We start from the raw sequence: 20,454 nt of genomic DNA on the forward strand, positions 1-20,454 counted from the left end.
TTGTGGCTGTAATTAAAGGCAGCCAGGAAACACTTGGCTAATTACTGCATGAGCTGGAGCTGAGTGGATGCAGTGCAGCTGAGGAATGTGCCCATCATGGGGCAGGTATCTGCAAAACACAGGCTGTCATGGTGGCTAAAGAAAAACTCACTGACAGCATCAAAGCAGCCGCCCTGGCACTGAGGGGGAGGTTTCCCTCCTCTGCCCAGGGTTGGGGTAGGCTGGCAGGGAAAAGGCAGCTGCCTGGCCTGGGATGTGGGGGGCACAGGTTGACATTTTGGCAACTTCAGCACAGTCTTGCCTGAACAGCAGAAAAACAAGACTTTTTGTCAAAGATATGGCACTTCCCAAAACCGTAAGTGTTTAATTTTTCATGAGATGATGAAACAGATCCATCCTGCAACCAGCATGGCTGCTGTCCTTCCCATTCTCATGGGAAGCACATGGAAGAGCTGGCAAGGAGCACATTTGCATCCCAGTTGAGGCCACCTTTGTACCAACTGCCATCAATGATAGAGTTTCCAACATGCTGCATGACTCTGCTTTCACTCATTTTTAAGAGATTGGGGAACATTTCCCAGCAATCCACTGTGGCAGCCAAATGGGAGAGGGACCACTAAGCCTCACCAAGTCCCTGCTGCTGCCTGAGTGCTGCCTTCTGATGCAAAGTTGTATTCTTGTCCCATGATAGAGAGGTCAGGTGTCTGCTGCGAGGTGTGTGCAAGCAGACATTGCCTTCTGCTTCAAAGTCAAAGTATCCTTAATTCCACCATGAGAGCTTGCACCTTGGCACTGGTTGAATGGTGCTCTGCACAGGAAAACCCAGCCCAGGAAAGATGAAATGGTGCTTTCCACCTCCAGGCAGCACAGGCTCTGCTGGCTCAGTCTGTTCAGCTCTACAAACTTCAGCCTGCACAAGCTCACCTAGGAAAGGCCCCTGAGACATCACCCCCGGCACCCTTTTCTAGAGCACAGCAATACAGCTCCCTGTGCCAGCCAAAGCCCAGAGCCTGAACATCTGTCTCCTGGCACTTCAGAGGCACCTGCCAGCCACCACATCCAGCCACAAATTGCTTTCTGAAGCTGGGGGTTACACAGACTGCCTGCCACGATAGGTAAACAAGGGAGCAGAAGCCCAGTAGTGGGGCAAGGATCTGCAGTGACTGGGTGGGTGGCACACACCCCTAAGAGCTGATCCTCCCTGGCAGGGGGGAACTCTGGCACAGGGCATGCATGAGTTTCTGCTCCTTTTTGACACCAGGGCTTGGGGCAGAAACCTGTTCCCAAAGCACGGAGACAGGCAGCACCAGTGTGTGCACTGGGCAGAGATCTCTAAAAAGAGATGCCTGGCCCTCCAGGAAAGGGAGATGGACACTCAGAGCTCCCTCCTCCCCGTGAGCTGTCAGCCAGGCACCTTGGTGACATTTGGGTGCAGTGGGCCTTCCTTCCTCCTCCCCAGCTGCACGTGGAAAGATGGTTGGGATGCCAAACCACTTAGGTAGGTGTGACAAAATAGCCCTATTGAAGGGAGCAAAACCAGTATGACTTCCTTATTGTGCAATGATTAATAAAGGCTTTCAGCTCTTTTTCTCCATTAATTGTGAATAAGCAAGTCCTTGATCATTTCCTTATCCAAGGACCAAGTGAGATTCCTTACAGCATTCCTGCCCCAAAGTGGCCACACTGCGCTGGGAAGAGAAGCGATTCCTGCAATATTGAAACCACGCACAGCAAAATGAGAGGCTGAAAACCTCTTTCCCAGTTCGCCCGTGCTGAGGACTCAGCTGTTAGAATGTGGTACCAGTCTTAGGGTTAAGGAGACCCAACGCTCCTGCCTTTACCAGCTGAATTTTACACACTAAATCCTAACTTAAATGAGCAAAGCAGTGGCCAGCTTTTGGGCAGGAAGAGGAGTGTGGCAGGCAGCATTCTGTATGTGATTTCTTGGATATTATAGTTCCCAGTCTCCCTACAGCTTTCCTATGGCAAAATTTTCTGTGTGAGAGCTGTCCTTCTGTGAACTCCAGGAAACGTTTTTCTTCCCCCACCTTCACCTTCTTAGTCTACCTTGTGTATTCAGATGACCTTTTGTTTTTAAGGGACAGGTTCTGTACATCTTTACAGACCAGATTTGCTCTTCTTGTCAGCCTCAAAACCCTATGCACAAATTCTTTACTAAGAGAGGGGAGTTTGGTTTCTTCCGGCTACGCTGGAGCCACGTCCCTAGGCGGGGACCCAGTTACCAGGCTGGGTGGTATCCCAGAGAGGTCTCACTTTACTCACAACCAGTCATGAAAAAAACAGAAGTTAAAAATGTTGTAGAAACTGCAACCAGGTGCTAAGGGGGGCAAGAATACATGAAAAGTGAAAATTTGCCTTTTTAATAAGCCGTTACAAGTTGGGTGTTTAGGAGGGAACACGCGCTGGTGCTTGTAGTCATTCAGTGAAGATTTGATGTGTGTGCGTGTTTTTAATGAGACCAGAGGGTGCAGAACAGGGCTCCTTTTCTAATCTATATTGCAGCAATTTGTGCATGTCTGTAGCTGTGGGTGTTATGTGCTTTCTACTCTGAGTGGTGAGTTTCAGTTTGATTCTGCTCTTGAGAGCTGTGGGGACAGTTTGCACTCGCCTTATCAATGCAGAATCCAAATTGCTTCACAGTGCACCCAGCCCCCTGACCCTGCAAACTGAGAAAATACGCTTTAAGCACAGAGAAGTGAGAGAGGTGACAACCAGAGGGCTTTTTCTCAGCAGAGCATCCCAATCTGCCAAAACCCTCACAACCCAGTCAGTGGGGCAATAAGCTGCCTCTAGAGCCACAACCTCAGTGCCACAGTGAGAGGCCCCAGCCAGGATCCCAGCTAGCAGAGCCAGGATTCCAGGGCTGGGGCTCTTTTCCTACATCCCATTTGTCCTAAAATCCTGCTTCAGCCCTGTTCCCTTGCACTGATGTCCCAGCACTGGGGTCCCAGCCTGGCAGCTACAAACGGGACAGCTGCAGGACATACTTGCCCATCCCCATTCTTCCCTGGGCTGGCCCTGAGCAAGTCTGGCCACAAGCCACTGACCAAAATTGTGCCCATGATTAGAGATGGCAGCAAGGGAAGGGCAGGGCACGTATGTCCATGGCCCTTGGGAAGCAGCTCTAGATTGGCTCCGAAGGCCTGTGGTCTCAATAGTAACTCCTGTGCCCAGCTGTGCAGTTGATTTCCACATGAGCATTGCCATCTTTATATCTGTTTGCTATAAACACCCAGCTTTTAGACTACTCACCAATGTCCCTACTGGCTGTCCTGCTGTCCCCACATGGGCTGTGACTGAGAGGAGCCATTCAGGAGGATTTCAGCGTAGCTCCCTGGGGATACCCCAGTTCCTATTGCCCTCCTTGGGAGCCACATGCCACAAATCACTGGGAGACTTGTTCATAAAATACCTGAGTATTTCTAAGATGAAGTTATGACCTACATAGGAACTATGTGCAGATTTCCTTCCTCCCTCAGATCTGCCTGAGTTTGTAATCCCCTCCAGATACAATATTCAGGAGTGACTGTGTTGTTTGCTGCACTGTCGTTTGTCTTGCTTGACCTCAAAAAGCAGCCCAGGAGATGAGGTGGAACAGTGGCTGCAGGTGCAAGTGGTTCAAGATCTGCTGGGCAGGGGCAACATGGCCCAGGCCCTTCTGCTGTGTAGGGCAGGATTATCCTTATCCTGCTAGTGAGCACCCAGCAGAGAGGAAGGCTGAGGAGTGGAGGGGACAAACCTTAAAGGAGGCACAGTGCTCTCCAATTTCTTTCAAAATCTTAGCTATTCATCTGAATTGAGGAGGCTAGAAAACAAGGGCCCTCCTTGACCATTAAACCCATTTCCTGAAGCAGCACACACCCCTGCAAAACACTCTAAGTGCCTTGTTAGACATGAACATGCTAAATCTCAGTTTTTTGCCACTGGTCGCTTGTCCATTATCTCCCTCTGCATCCATTAGCCGCAAGAAAATGCCTCAACCCCATGCGAGTCTGACTCCAAAAATATATCCAGGGATGGAGCCAGACACAGAGTTCAGTTACAGGTTCTCATTTACCCCAGATTTTGGGTGTTTAAGTCTGGGAATACCAGTTGATGCCATTCCTACTACATTTAAAAAAAAATTAATTTTCAGTGTAATTATTAAATCAGTCTAAACATTAAGGCAGTGATGAGTATCTACATGGGGGAATATATCCAAGATCAAGCTTATCTAACAATGTGGTTTAAGGACAAACTTTTTATTTTTAATCTAAAAAGTTCAGTACTTCAAGGCCAGAGCTAAACAATAAAGACAAGGACGCTGGAGCCAAGATGGCTGTGTTCTGCTTTTGATACGTCCACTAACTAGTAGTGAGGTCTGGAACAAGTCAGTTGACCTTCCCATACAGCACCCAACTCATTTGTAGAATAGGTATAAGACTTGTTCAGGCTGTGGTGTAGGACTAATATTTGTACCTTGTTCTGAGATCCTCTGATCTGTAACTGCATGTATTTTGTTGTTCATAGAGAGAACAATTTGCTTACAGGACTATCTGCAATACCGTAATATTTAGAAATCCTCACTTACGGGCTATGACTACCCTGAACTCAACACAAACTCTCTCTGCCCCAAGGACCTTACAAACGAAGCACTATTAAAAACCCAAAAACCACAGTGGCTAGGTGCACAGCTTAAATTTCCATTTTCTCTCAGCATTTTCCCACGAGGGGATTGCATGTGAGAGCACACAACAGAGAGTCAGATCATGCCCGGATCGGTTGTGCTGGCATGCCATTTGGCAATACAAGAATGACATAAATTAAAGTGAAACCTCTTCACCTCAGCCTAAGTGAAAATGTGAAGAGCAAAGGAGGGTGAGGAGGAAAGAGAGCTATTGATCCATATCTACTCAACAGTCAGATCAGTGGTGTGGTGGCAACAAACGACATGCCTTTGCTTTTTCAGTAGCTAATAATCTATAGAGAACCATTTCCTTTTCTGCTGTTGAGATAACACATTCGCCACCTCAGCTGCATGCAAATAAATCATGCCTCTGCTTAACTAATTTACCTCTCTGGTGCAGACAGAAGGGCAGAAACCTCCCACCAGCACTGACTGACATGCTGAACTGAAAAAGGAGCCATCTCACCCAGAACTTTCTGAAATGCTTAAATCATTAGAGGAAACTGCACTAAATGCTCTGCAGGAGAGACATGGCTCTGTGAAATTAAATGGGTTATTTTTGCTGGTCTTCAGTACTGCCTCTGACCCACATGTGGTTTGCAGGCTGGAACTGACACTATCCAAAGAAAAGCATTTGGTATCTCTGCACATAGACCACAGCTGGTCAACAACTCATCCCAGATTTAAACACAGTGTATAACTCTCATCTGTTGCCAGAAATTAATATTACATGGTATTAAAAGCCTGGGCCCCCAGAACTGTGCTGAACTGAGTGGGCCTTCACATTGCTTGGAAACAAACAGGTACCAGGTTGGACATGTGTCTGCATCTAATGGAAACCTTGTTCTGATCAAAACGCTGACACCACTTTCACTCGCTCACATACATTCACCTCTCTCCCTGTGTTACTGCACCACAAGCAAGGTTCAAATGTCAAGCACCAAAAAAAGCTATGAAGAGACAGAATTAATTAAGCTTGTCCACACATAGCTTCAGGAGCAGCCTTGCTTGCAGGGTCACACACTGGCTTTCCCACAGGACTCTTACCTTGCTCAGTGCACAAGGCAGGAAATGCTCATCCTGCATGGGACAGGGCAGAGATGCCATCCCTCTCACCTCATCTTCCTTTCTGGCTACATGGCTCTGGCCTTTGTGCTCCTGCCCCACTCTCCAGCTGGGGCCGTTTGCTCTTGAGTGCTTTCAGTAGACTCACTGGAAAGATGGCTGAAGGCTTCACCTGTGTCAGTCAGCATCCATGTGGGAGAGGAAGGTGGTATCCCTAGGCAGGACTGAAAAAGAAAGAAAATGCAGGAGTTTGAAGTCAAATACTCTCTTTGGGTGCCCAGAGTTTTCGGGGCAGCTTATCCCACATGTTATTTGACTTAAGCTTATCTTAACCTCAGGGGTCACTGGGAATCCTGAACACCTTCAAACCAAACACAAAACCAGGGATAACTATGCTACATGACCTGTGAAAACAGGTTGAGTGACTTGCTCCATGCTATGCACAACTCCTTGGGTAACAGCCAATGGAAAACGTTTCCCCTAGGCAGCCCTCCAGTGTCTGGCCATGATAGCCCCTCCATCTATTCCTCCTCTTTGAAGAGACCACCTCCAAGGTGTGGGGTTTACACATTAGAGCCTCCTTTGGTTCCCGATTCCAAAGGCCAAGGGCAAAGGTAACACGTGTCCTGTAAAGACCACATCATTATACACAGGCATGCAGGACTGACTGACTTAATTCCAGCTTTTCTCAGCCTCTGAGTGCCTGTGATTGCTGCCTCAGTGCTGTCCTCACTGGCTGCCTGGGCAAACTCTGAGGCTTTGGAAAGCAGATGCACTGGCAAGATTTGTCCATTCTGTGGCTGTCCCATGGTATGTCTGCACAACACAGCAGGATTGGCACTTTCCATGTATCAATCCACCAGCTCTGCTAGCCGTGGTACTGCTGCTAGGAGAAGCCTGTCACCCATGATGCAGACTGGCATGGGAGGGTGGTGAACCTTCCACTCTTTCTCTCCATCCCTGTTACCTTTCTCATTCTCCCCTTCCCTGTGCCCAGCCCTGTCCTCTTGCCTTCTAGGTGAGCATCCCTGGGGCTCCTGGATCCCTGCCAGTGCTGCAAGCCCTGCCAGCACACTGGCCATGGGGGACGGCGGCCACCAGCTTCTTCAGTCTTCCCAGAAGGAGAATTTCTGGTGAAGTGAAGCAGTGAAACAGCACCTTTCTTTGGAAAACATGGTGCTTCATAAGTGAGGGGACCCACACAACTAAGGGCAAGGGTGAGATGAAATACTAAGAGAGAGAAAAAGAAAAAAAAAAGGAAGAACATCTTTTCACAGTCTGTAGATGCAAAGTGAAACTGTTTTGATAGATTCAACTCTCCCACATTGAAAGGTCCAGAGTTTCTCATCTCCGACTTTAATCTGAGGCATGAAATTTCACCCATGACTTGACAAACTGTAACATCCATGACGCTTTCTGGCTCCTTGGAAACCTGTTGCCACCCTGCCAGAGCTCTCCTTTAGTATTTTGCTGGGTTGATATTACCAAATTACTCTTTTTTTTTAGGATTTTCCTTATTTTGACACATTTTGCTAATACTTTTCCCTGGAGCTGGAAATCCAGTGATATGGAGCTGGGGCTCTTGTTAGGACACTGTCATCTCCATGACTGGATACAGGCAGCCAGGGAAGAAAATAACTGGGCCCATGCTAGCAAAGTCTTCCCTTTACTGGCAAGTGATCACCCCCAGCTTTTTTGTGGATGCTGAGAAAATTGCTAAGCTGCTAATGTATGCAAGAGCCATTTGCCTTCAGCCTCTTCAGAGATTCACCTGGCTCAGCAGAGGGCAGATCTGCCCATTGGCAGCCTCATTTTGGATGGTCTTCAACTACAACCCATGTAGTGTACATTTAAATCAAGATTGGCTTCTTCTGAAGCATTTTAAATGACGAGAATTGTGTTTCAACCTGATTTTACAAAAGCTCAGCCATGTGCTTGGCTTCCTGTAGTTAGCTCAAAGGGATAACAATTCCATATACTGCCTTTGAAAGGATTCTTGTTTTGCTCTATTCTATTTTAGTAAATAACTATCTAGCCACAGGGATGAAGGAATTGGTAAATGTTTCGGTTTGGATTGAACATCTTTCAAAAGGAAATGGTCTATCTCAAGGGAATTACAGAAAGGTTCAAAGGAGTGGGTGAAACTCACTAGTTTGTATCATACAAGGAAACAACCCAGGATTAAAAATCTATTATCCTGGGATTACCCTATGAATTTTCCTCCAAGCATTATGAAAGGTTTCTGTCTCCCTGTTGACAAATCATCTTCTACAATGTTGTCTAAATACACAGTACCTCATCCACTCACTGTCACCATTGTTGTACCCTTTGATTCAGGGGAGATCAGAAGATAAGCCAAAAAAGAGGTAGCTGGTGACTGGTTGTACCACCTGTGAAATATTCATACCTGATGCATTGTTTGCTAGAGTTGATGCTCAGATACTTAGGATATGTTTCCTGCTTACTTCTTCTCCCTTATGACAACGTTCTTATATCATCTTGGTCAGTTTTGGCATTGACACATATAGGAGCCCATGTATGCTCTGCCCTGCTTCAGGGATAACTAATGTACCTCTAGAATGATTTTTAAAAGCTAGGAGTGGGGTAGAACAAAACACAAATTCTGTGCTTTGGAGAATTTTTGTCCTAGTATACACAGAAATCAAATTGTGTTTGTCTCCTCCCCCTGCTCTAAGGACAGAGATAGCATTAGTAATACAGAGCATGTCACTCTTCAAGCTCTCTTGCAGCTTTTAAAACATAGAGAGCAAATGGCAAATTTACCTTTCATCTCCTTCTGAAACTTAAGTTAAGCCTTATTGGTAACAAGTGAAATTAAACTGGTTGTTGCTGTTTAACTTCTCCGTGCTGTTTCCTCACATGAATTAGTCATGACCAACTCTACTTGGCAACTGTCCTTACAAAAAACAGAACAGAGAGAAGGGTTAAGCACTCTCATACAATTTACCCAATAAATTTGTCATACCCCTCATATAGAGTTGTCCCTCCAGTTCTGCCTGCTCCCTAACATATCTGGCAGTTTGAACAATGTTGGCAATATTTGAGCAATTAGGCATTCCAAGTGGAAAGGTTAATACACCTTACCCTCAAATGCAGGGTGTGTTTTGTCTTGTGTCTTTAACCATCCTTGATGAGCATTGATTGCACAACAGCCATGAAGTAGGAAGGTCTTCTTTCAATTGCAGTATGGCCTAGCTTGTTTTGGTTTAGCAAAAGGCCGATAGTCCAATGCAAGGACGCAATAAATGCACTTTGACTTGAGAGTTATCGAGGCAGATCAGAAAGAGGAAACTTCACTGCAGTTATCTCTTTCCGAGTGTTAAATGCTTTGGTCATCCTGGCATGGTTGCAAAACCAGGTAAAAGATAACCCATGAAAGAAAACCCTCCAATGGAGCTTGGAATAGGACTGTCAAGGAGCTGTGAGGCTTGCGGTTTATTTCCTACTCTTTTGGTTGAGCAGCATTAGGACCTCAGTTTCTTTTTTGGCAAGTTCTCAGAGACAGAGGTCTGTGGTCCAAGCAGCAAGTTCTGGGCAGGAGTGGTCAGGGCTGGAGAGATCTGCAGCCTTGCAGTGGCTGGGACCTGCAAAGATCGCAGTCAACCAGGGTAAAACCACCTCCCAAGCCAGTCAGCCATCCCAGGAGCCACCATCCTCAGCCCAAGCCACTGCTGAAGCTGGAGAGCAAGTGTGAATTGCAAACAACAGCACTGCAGAGGAGCAGCCCAGGTCAGCAGGAGGCCAGCAGCTGCTGGACCGGCTGCCACAGCCCTCCTCTGCTGGCAGCAGGGCACACCCAGCCTGCCTGCCCTGCCCGGTAGGGATGCTTGGCTGTGTAGTCAAGACCTAACTTAAGAAAGAAAAACAAATCTAAGCAGCACAGAGGGATGTTTTGCAGATCACAGCCACCAGCAGTGCTGCCCATCTGCCCTGAACCTTCACAGGAGGTCTGGAGCACTGGTGGATGAAGGAGGTCAGGTCTGAGATGTCTACTTACCCCCTCCCACAAAACCTGAATGGGTCTGAATAACCCAACCTGTGCTTGGGTGCTCCTGCAAGGCCCCACATACCTCACCAGGGTCTCTTGTGTGGCAGCCCTGATCGGTAAAAACTGCTGAGAATTGGGCACCCGGACTCTTTACTTGTGGCTGGTGGTATTTTCCTTGCTGGGGTGATGTTGATGTTCATAATGAAGCTTTGGCAGAGAAAGAGAGACATGTTGTAACCATTAGCAGACTTCACATTTAGAATTTATCACAGGAAAGGACAAAGGATAAGTCAGCTTGATTAGGTTTTTGTACAAGTTTGGGTCTACACTCTCCATTGTAGTATCAGTCCTGGTCTTCACCATCTTCTTCCTCTGACCCAGAAAAACTTGATCACGAAAATAATGTTAGTTAGAAAATAATGGAACTGATAAGTCATTGCAGGCGCATGTGTGTCTCATTATACATCAGTTCGGTTTCACTATATATTTTACACAATGTAACATAAATTTCACTATGCACCACAAGTATTTCAATATGTGATAGTCAGAAAGTGGCAGTTTACACTAAAAGTTTCAGTATGTGGTAGGATATTTCAAATACTATAAATTTTCCTTTTAAATGAAATGCATTGTGTAGATTAGTAAGAAATGCAGTTGTTTTAGTTTACTCAATGTGGTTTTCTTTCAGAACAGTATGTTAGTACTGTGCTGTTCAATTGCCATGTTTATTTTATTAATACATATTAATGGATAATTAAGTGAAAATTCATTAAATATACACCACACAGGACTCAGGCAGGAGTTCCATTTCTTAGATCTTTTATCTCAGCTCAATTTATACCATATTAACAAACACACTCTATTTACAGAGACTGTATTAATGAAGAGAATAAACTTCCTGCTTGACCCTTGTTATCAGCCCGGTTTTTTAAATGACTTTTCCTTGAGCAAGTAAAATTTGAGGCATCTGAAATCCCCTGTGAGGGTGAATTGTTAGAGTACCAGGCAGGCATATCCAGGGTTTGCACTGATTCACCATTTATTGCACATAATCACCATTTCAGTCACAACCAGCAGCAGAGGAGCTGGCACTGCCAGCGCTGTGCTGCTCCTCACAGCTTTGATCAATTGTCCATAGAAGTATCGTGTCAATCAGGCCTTTTGCTAGCAAACCTCATCCCAGTTACTGAAAAGGGGTGTTCACCATGACCCTGGTACACCAAAAACTCTGTCATGGAGCTACCACATCATCACATTTTCACACGTAATGTACTTCAGTGCCAGTTACCTCTGGGGGATACTTGCCATGAACCAAGAGCATATCAGAAATAATCACATGGGTTAGTAAAGCCAAGGCACATCTGGCAGCAAGGACCATCTCCTGCAACCTCGATCAAAGCTACAGTAACACTTCCAGATTGGTGCAGCAAAGCAATTTCCCCACATCCAATACCTACCATCAGAAATGCAGAAAGAAGAAAAAAACGAGGCTAATTTTTGGTTATGGATTCTCCCTCATTCTCATCTCCTCTAAACAGAAGCCACACCAGGAACAGCCCCATGCAAAGTTCTATTTTATTCAAAAAGCGGCCTCAGCAGAAAGCATGGGGCAATGCTGAACTCCCACCCAAGAGAGAAATATCAGTCAGTTAGCTCTGCTGTGCCTTCTGCCCTTCAAGGTATAATCACACAGATGATTTTCTAGAACTTTTCTCCCAATAATTTCAAAATGTTGATGATCTCTACTGAAGTTCAGCGTTCAGCAGAACTGGAGGCCTCATCTGCCCCATCTCACACTTGGACGACAAGGGTGACCCTGCACCGACGTGACTTTGGGCAAGCTACTTAGAGAGTTACAAAGGCCTGGATTAATTAGAAACGGGGTCCTTTAACTTAACTCCTTGCCCCATGGCAGACCCAGCAGACCTCATTGGCTCCCTGCCAAATAGTTCAAGCACCTCTTAACCAATGAAAAGGTAAAGAGCTTGGGTTGTAACGTGCTGGATTTCAGCCCAGCAGCTTCAAATCTCCTAACCCGCAGGAGCAGCTTATCTGTGTTTGGAGGTCAGAGACCTCAACAAAGCCCTGTTAACAGGTGCATGCTGGCACGAGCTCAAAAGTTTATCTCTCCAGATTGCAGCAGTTCCCAGGTTTCTTACAAAAAGGGCCACCAAAGTGACCCGTGACACACTCAGGGCTGGCTGAGTCTGCTTCTGCTAATTCATTTGGCAAAACATGTCACCACGAGTGCTTCCTTAGCTCACAGGAGCTGGAACTGAATGCATCCAATGCAAGTATAAAGCTTGGCTACCCTACTATTCCAAAATTTAAAACCAAGACCCACAGTTCTTCTTGTCTGTAGTCTCTGACTACCGTAAGAAACAAATTGTGCCCCAGACACACAAATCAAAGTTTGTGAGTTGTGTCAGATGCTTCCCAGGGACCGGGCTGAAGAAAATACAAATGTTTCTGTCACATGTGAGACATGTGGACAGTCCAGGTTTGCAGTGATCCCTGCTTTCATCCCAGACAGGGGCTGGGTGCAAGGGGAACTGCCTTCCTCTGCCAAGCCCGAAGACCTGAACTGTGAGTTTCCCCATCTGCCTCCTCCATGGCTGCTTGAGAGCAGCCCTGCTGTCTGCCTGAGGATCTCTGTTTTGGACTGGGTAAAATCTGGGCTCATATCTCCCTTCAATAAGATATTTGGGATGAAATAAAGGTAATAGTTTTAAGTGCATGTCTATTTTGCAGCATAACCAAGCCTGAGCTGTCCCTGTTCCTGTTTAAAAAAAAAAGAGAAGCAACAACAGTGCAAGCTTTCCCATATTCACTTGCTCCCATGTTAGATCTGGGCTAAGATATACACAAAGCAATATATTTATGCCCTAGATTCCACTGCTGATACTGCTCGCAAAAGCTAAATTACAGTGATTTTCCTGTAGTCAGGCTGCTAGTCCAACAAGTTTTGGAAGGAAGCAAATGTATTACACACATCTTCCAAGTCCCCTCCTAAGCACTGCTAAGCACTGTCAGGCTATAATTTTAGCTTACTCCTATTAATTATCATGTGTAATTGGTGTTGAGCCATCCTTTAGCCAGCATGAAAGTTACATTATCAAAACTGTTGCATTACTTTCACTAACTCATCTTGCCCAAAGTTTTTAGTATTTCTCAACTGACAAGGTAGAACAGCAACAGAAGCTGACAAACCATATACCAACTCACTGATCAAATCCAAACCTTTTCGTTTGACCCAATTAAGTTTCACTTGTAGGCGAAACCACACAATTTCAGGAAAAGACATTGCCATGCAGCTTGCAGTATCCACTGTTGTGATTTCAGAAGCAGCTGGCACAGGCTTGAAGACTGCAGTTTCATGTGCACCAATAACATTTAACAAAGGACTTTTCCATCTTCACTGACTGAAGAGTAGGAGCATTCATAGTGTATAACTGAGCTGGTGAGTTTCCATTGTTTTGATTATGACCTACCTTTTTTTTCCTCTTTATTCAGCTCTGAGTGAAGCTAGTATCTGCTTATCAAAATCCTTCTGGTTTGAATCAATGCATCTCCATCTATGCAAATATGAGAGGGGAGGTGCTCACAACAGTTCATATTCCTGGTAGCTGAAACATCCCTGCAGAACATCTCTGATGCATTCATGGACATTTCTCTCTTTGAAGTCAGCTTCTACAGGTTTTCACACAGAAAATTATCATCAGTCTAATTTTCTCCAGCTGTAGCAACAAAACATTATCATCAGCATGTAACCTTGCAAAAACTTGATAAAAAATGTTCTCTTGGCATGATGTGAGGATTTTTAACATCAGCAGCTTCCCGCACTCTTCTCTGTTGATTTTCACCAAAGCAACATTTCTTTGTTTTAAAAATAGAACAAATATTGGTACTTCAACAACAGACCACAACAAATAGCATTCTGGTGATCTTCTGTGAGAAAAAAGACCAGTTAGACCAAACTTTCTCATTCATTGTCACATGTCCCTGCCTTTCCCTGGTGTTCTCTTCAGGACAGCGGAAGCAGCTTTGCTTCACTTGTAAGATTGCTTGAGAGTTTTGGTGGGGAGAAGGCCTTTCCTCAGTGTTCACACTATGGCTTTTATGCTATGGGATACCAAAAAACTGCAAAATTCAGCATCTGTTGAATTTTGTCTGTGTGGACAGGGAGACAGCTCCCTGTTCTGGAATTGGGGTTTGCAGTATTTTTTGCAAGGATGACAAACCTCCCAACTTTCATTTGCAAAATGCTCCACAGATACAGATGAAAGCCATGAAAGAGGCTTGGGGGGTACTTTTGTATCCTAAGCAAGACAGCCAAGTGAAAAGAAACAGCTTGTCCACTTAAAGAGTGCTCTGAGGACTGCTCTGTGGCAGCATAATGCATTTTACACTCTGGACAACTGCAGAGGATTACGAAATTGCTTGTTTAATGCTGGATTTCTACACATGGAAACCTGCTGGTTCCCATGTCCTGTAAGCATAACACAGGATAACACAAATTTCATTGTACCACTGTAACAAGAAACAGGACAGCACAGAGAGGTGTACTGTAATCAGCAGCTGTCCTCTGAAGCTGACATATCAAATCATGTTTTATTTTTTAATTTTAAAATTTTGGCATCCCGTTTTTTTCACAGAGCTGGCAGATTCAAAAAGCTGGAGAGGAACAGACCAAATCCAAACATCTTCTTACGTGCAGAAGCATCAGAGGATGCTGCAATCTCAGACTGTGTTTAGGAAACTCAAGAGCTGGGAGAAGTTTCTGCTACATGGGAGTTGTGCCCAAGATTCGGCACTGAGGGCTTTGGAAAGGGTGTTGCTTAAAAGGCACAAACCAATACTGGCAGAAAGGAACCTCACAGGTCTCAACAAACCCCAAATCACCACAGCCCAGGCAAAAATAAAGCATTAAAAGGAGTACTACTCTGAATTCATTCTCAATAAAGGCCATCACAGATCAAATTCACACCTTCCTTGGAAGCTGACACTTGGAATTTACATTTATCCCTCAACTGCTTCTGTGGAAATAATGAAAAACACCAAAATGAAACTCAGGAATCTATCCAGATTTTTGTAGCACTCCAACGAGGCATATCCTAAACCATGGGTGGTGGGAGAGGGAAGCCACACTGTCTTTCTTGCTCAGTTAGCAGTACCCCAGAGCACACTGAGAGTAATTATTTCCATCTGCAACACACAACCTACAAACCTGAAAATGGTACTGCTGCTAGGAATCTAACACACCAGTGAGTAACCAGAAGCGACCCACTGCTTTCATTGGTGATTGGTCACAATGCTGTGGAGATGCCGCAAGTGCAGTTCACTTAGGCTATGCTTGGTAGGGTGAATGTTTAGTACAAGTCTCCAGACAGAGCAGTGTATCAGGCAACAGCTGGTAGAGAACAGAAATACAGAAAATGCCCAACCCACTGCAGAAATCACTTTTTTTCCTTTCAGTCTGCCTTTGAGAAGTATCAGACTAGTCAATTTTTCCTCTTCTTTTGAGAAAAAGCTGCTAATAACCCAATTATCTATTTGCAGAAAGATAACTGCTTTGAGATTATGAAGTTCTTTGTGCAAACAGCCACTGTTTGTAATAAAAAGTAATTTCAGGATACACGTGTAAGACTTCAGCAGGGACAAACATAAATTGAAGCAGAGCAGTTGCCATAGTTCAGCCCATAAAATCCTCAGGTATTTATATGATCACTATTATTGAGATTATTGACCACTATCAACCAGAGCAGAGATGTCATTCTGTCGATGCAGCAGCACTGCCCTTCATTCCTGTACATCTGACTCAAGCTGCTGCATCCATGTGTGTGCACCATTGCAACCCCCCTTTCTAACAGCAGCACTGTGCTGGGTGGGGAGGAGAAGGGAAAGGGAAATGAGCTGTAGGCATCATTTCAGTAGCCCCTTAAGTCTGAACTATTTGATAAAACGAGGACCAGTGCTATTTCTTTATGAGACTTGTGCAAAACATTCCAGGAAAAGCAAAGCATTATTATCTGAAGGCACAACTTAACCTTTGAACTGCATAACAATTTTCATCTCCACCATAAATATAGGACTACACAGGCCTATCCGCCTTCCACAGTCAGTGAGTGGCTAGGTGCTTTGTGCCTTGATCAAAACAAAGATAACAAAGATGATTCCCAGTCGTTATACACTACTGCGAAGTAAACACGCTGAAGAGGGGAACAGATGGCCTTCTTCAAATGACACAGGCAAAGTCTGGTACCTGGCTCTCTATATCCAGATGTAGACTCTGGATTTACCCAAATTGTCAGTCACCCAAGCTACACGGTGTGACCAGACAACCCTCGGCATTAACTCAGTCCCATGCACAGAAGATGAGCTCAGATTGAGTTACCTGGCAAAGAGCAAGTGGCTAGTTTAGCAGGACTGGCAGAATTTTAAATAAAAGATGAAAACACACCTTTTTTAAGAGAAGAGTCTTAGCAGCACATGTATAAAGCAAAGTTCTCACATTTGCTAGAGATGATATTTTAACTGATGAAGAATCTGCTCCCATGAATTTCTCAAAAACTGGGAAGTGGACTGGCTAGAAGCAGACAAGCTAAGGAGCCACTCTCCTATTGTCAAAATAATTGGGATGTCTCAAGATCCTCAGTTAAGATAACAAACGAACTCTTGTGGTTTGATCTTGTTGAAATATTTTGGATATTCTGCTTCTGACAGTCCAAGGAATTTTTTCTTTTTTTGGACAAAACAGGCAAAAGCGATAGATTTGCATGATGAATCCCCAAATAGTCAGATTGAACAGGACCTCTGTCTCAGACTGCAATATTCATCCATCCCCTTTCTTATTTCCTGGGAGCTGTATTTGTCAGACACAGTATTTTTCAGAAGGGAAGGTAGGATCCAGAATCTAAAATACTAGGAATGCCACCTTGCCCTAACCATACATACTAACCCCAGCCTTATCAAAGCAGACAAGAAAAACTGAGGGTGCTGCACTGCGTTGGTTCAAATTAAACAAGCCAAGCAAAAGATTTTTTAAATTTTATTTATGAGATGTGAAAAAGTTGCTTTCTACTCGCCAAACCATAGTGCTAAATACCAAAGACACTGTGAAAGGGGCGCCTCTATTATTCAAAAAATATTTGTATGCTTTTGGTGGATTAATTGCATTTAACATTTTGGTTAAACACACAAACAAGCACAGCTTTTTGTTGTTGCTTCAAATGAAGCCACAAAGAGAACAAAAGGCATCCAACTGAACCAATTTAGGTTTATAAACATATTAATTTGAAGAGCACTATGTGTACACTTAAAATGAATTTAAAGCAGTCGACCTTTGCAGTACGATGCCCATTTTCACTGTATCCAAATTATCCATAAATCCAGATGCAAGTTGTCACAGACACTTCTTTGGAGAGCTTGCAAAGCTAAAAGTTAATGTTTCCTATTAATTAATAATTGTTTTCAGCTGTTTTGGCAAGTGATTAAAACAAAGTGTCTGCCTTTAATGTTACAATATAAAAGTTTTCTTCCTCAGCAGCTTGAGTGCCAAGTGGGATTTGCCTCATTTGCAGGAAGGTGTCACGCGTGATTGCTTGGGGCATTTGTAAGCAAATACGGTGAGCGGCTATTGTACCTGCCAGTGCAGTGATTTCCATTCCACATAGGCCTGGCTCTGGCCAGGACAGGGTTAATTTTTTTTGCTGTAGACAGGAGGATGCATGGCCAGGACCTGGAGGCTATTCTGTACCCCCACATGGCATTATCCGGGGACAGGGGAAGGACTCCCTCCTGGATCAGTGCAGCGTGGTGGAGGGAGCAGCCAGGTGTTGTCAGGGGGGTTTCTGTGTGGGGATCATTCGCCTCTTTCTTGTACCCTCTGCCATTAATGTTGCTGCTCTTACTGTTTGTTTTCTCATCTCATTGCTGTTTCCATTAAACTGTTCTCACCTCAACCCATGATCTTTACCTTTTGTGCCTTCCATTCTCCTCTCCATCCCATGGCAGGGGGAGGGGGAAGTGAGCAAGCAGAGCATGGTTTGGAGTGGCTTCACTGGGAACACTAAATTGTGGAATACCATTCCTAAACCGTGACACTCATCCATTAAAATTACCCACCAAGCAGTTTCAGAGGAACATCAGTGGAGATAAATAAAACAATGCTTCTCATGTTAATGGTGTACCATGCCTTTAAAGAGTCGTTCCATAACAAATACATACAGGCTGTGCATCACTTACCAAACCCTGCCATCTTGCAAATTCAGTATCACAGACTCTTCAAAGTTTGCACTGCAAAGCATGATCTGTCCCTTCTGAGGCCGAAGCCATCACACAGGTATTGCTGACAGACTTGTTTGACAGATCAGAGGATGGTTCAACACAAACCCAGTTCTGACCAGCACCTGATCCACAGCAGGATTAAACACGGCTCTGAGAAGGATCCTCTGCCATAAGTAACCTTCTAGACATCATCTTTTATTCCCAAGCTTCTACCAATTCATTCCCCCAGTAAAACTGAAATGGCAGTTCTCCTGGAAGCAGAATTTCCACATGCATGCAGAGGAAGGACAGCAGATTCATGGCAGAAGCTGATAAGCTCTGCTTGCAAAGTTGAAGGTACTGACATCTACATAAGCAGCAGTAAGACCCCCAGTTCTCTTCCCTACGTGAACCCCAGAAAAGTTATTGGGAAACCTTTCTCTTATGCTGCATCAAGAAGCTTGTGAAGTGATGAAAAGTGCAGGATTTGAGTTTTCTCTCTTTCTGGTACATCATGGGAGGTTGCTGCTAGCTCCTCCTAGCTCTAGCTTCTCCCTCTAGTTTGAAAAACTTTTAAGGTGTTCTTCAGTTGTTAAGGTAGGAATTTTTCAGAATAAAGAGCAGGCTTTATCTCTGCAAGGCAATAAATCCAGAAAAAAACCTACCGACTTGCTGACCAGCAACAATGTGGCTTGTGCTCCGTGAGATTATTATTGTCAGAACTCAGAAGAACCAGACTCAGGTTTAGGTCAGCCCTTATCTTGGGCAAGGAGATTTTTCCACCAGAATAACACCCTTACTATGTGATCTGAACGGCAGAGTGATAATTCACCACTCCAGGCAAACAGTGACCCTCCAAAACACTCAGCAGAGACAGCACAGGCAGGAGCATTCTCTTTTTCCTGTGATCCTATGTGACACTACAAAATAAATATTTCTCAAGAAGTTTCCAGCCACACCATTTACACTTAATCTTATCTCATTCCACAATGAAACTTCATAAAAATTTTAGTGACTGATTTGCTTCAAACAATTAGCACCAAGGCTAGTCTACAAAATTATCCCAGGCCTAAGGTTACTTCAAATCCCTGAGACCCTCTTTGATATAAATAACAAAATCATTCAGAAGAAATCCTGCAGGTAAAGATGAACACTCAGTTTCATTCCTATTGGGTCAAGATGCACCCGTGTGCCTACAGCACGTCTGGCAAATCCACAGTAATCATTCATCCCTCCCTGGCCAGTGCCAGAGAAAGCACTCCACTGCTCTCAGAGACACTAGCAACCTGTTTACCCCGGGACAAGGGAAGGTAAAAGTTCCCCATCTTGGGGCAGCTCTGAAAAGCTTACGCCCTTGTTTATGATGTGGCAACTGCGGCACATGCCCATACATTAAGGTGTTAAGGATCTTCTCCTTTATTGATGGTATCCACGTTCATTTCAGCATAGCGCCCCACAACGCATTAGGATCAAAGCAGAACACATAAATATATTACAGTTCATTTCAAGCAAGTAGTATAGTAAAGAAGGATTTTTATCCCATCCAGATCATAACTTGCAGCAAAGATCTTCTTGTTGATGCTACACACTCAATGCCTTTTATTACTTCAGCATTTTCTAATGCTGAAGAATAAACTCCCTTTAAAATATAAACAATTTTTTTTCCTGAATGCTCAAGTGTCCTGATACCATCAAATGGCATTTTAGAATAGGAGCTGCTGTGGTTTTGAGCACTGTTAATTGCCTGCACTGACACAAGCAAGGGCTGAGCTGGGCGCGGGCAAGGGAGTTGTGCAACAGGCATCGTCCATTCCCTCCACACGATGTCGGTGATGTTTGCTTTTTGAAAGTATCCAGAAAGCTGATTACACAGAAACAGCAAAAACAGCCTGAATGAAGGCTGGGGATACTTCCATTTACATGAGTGCCAATTTTAAAAGATAATTTAATTTATACCTTGTGTTATCTTGTTGGGAGCTTGCGTGGCTACCCCAGAACAAGTCTCTGTTAGAGGTGTGGCTCAGAAACTTGAAAGATCTAAATTTCAGAGACCCCCAAAATGACAGCTGAAGAATTAATCATTATGCTCAGTAGCTATAGTTCACCTGGTTTGTTGTCCAAAGCATGCAACAAAAAACAAAAAACAAAAACAAAACAAAAAAAAAAAACAAACAAAAAAAAAACAAAACAAAAAAAAAAAAAGAGAAGGGTTGCACGATGGAAAATTGTGGCATCTCGTTTGTGGAAGGAGGGAGGGAAGAGTGCAAGTAGCTAGGTTGCAGAGAACTATTTTCCCCTATACCCCAAAAGACACTGATCCCAGTGTGATCTATGGAGGCCAGAAGGGACACAATTCCTGCTGCACCTCCCTGAGGAAGCCAGTTGCAGCAGAACCCTTGAATGCATTCAAGTTTCGCTAAGAGAAAGA

At 44.4% G+C, this 20,454-nt stretch overlaps 1 long non-coding RNA gene across 2 annotated transcripts in view; it reads right to left on the minus strand.

The window, feature by feature from the left end:
- The window catches only part of LOC116440535, a 39,422-nt gene extending 19,241 nt beyond the window's left edge, over positions 1–20,181 (minus strand). For both annotated transcript variants that reach the window (XR_004238662.1, XR_004238661.1), the window contains exon 1: positions 5,735–20,181. This is a non-coding gene — a long non-coding RNA (uncharacterized LOC116440535). The remainder of the gene's footprint in view (positions 1–5,734) is intronic.
- Between the last annotated feature and the right edge of the window lie 273 nt (positions 20,182–20,454).

The sequence above is a fragment of the Corvus moneduloides genome, chromosome 3, assembly GCF_009650955.1.
Source record: "Corvus moneduloides isolate bCorMon1 chromosome 3, bCorMon1.pri, whole genome shotgun sequence".
Taxonomy (NCBI): Eukaryota; Metazoa; Chordata; class Aves; order Passeriformes; family Corvidae; genus Corvus; species Corvus moneduloides.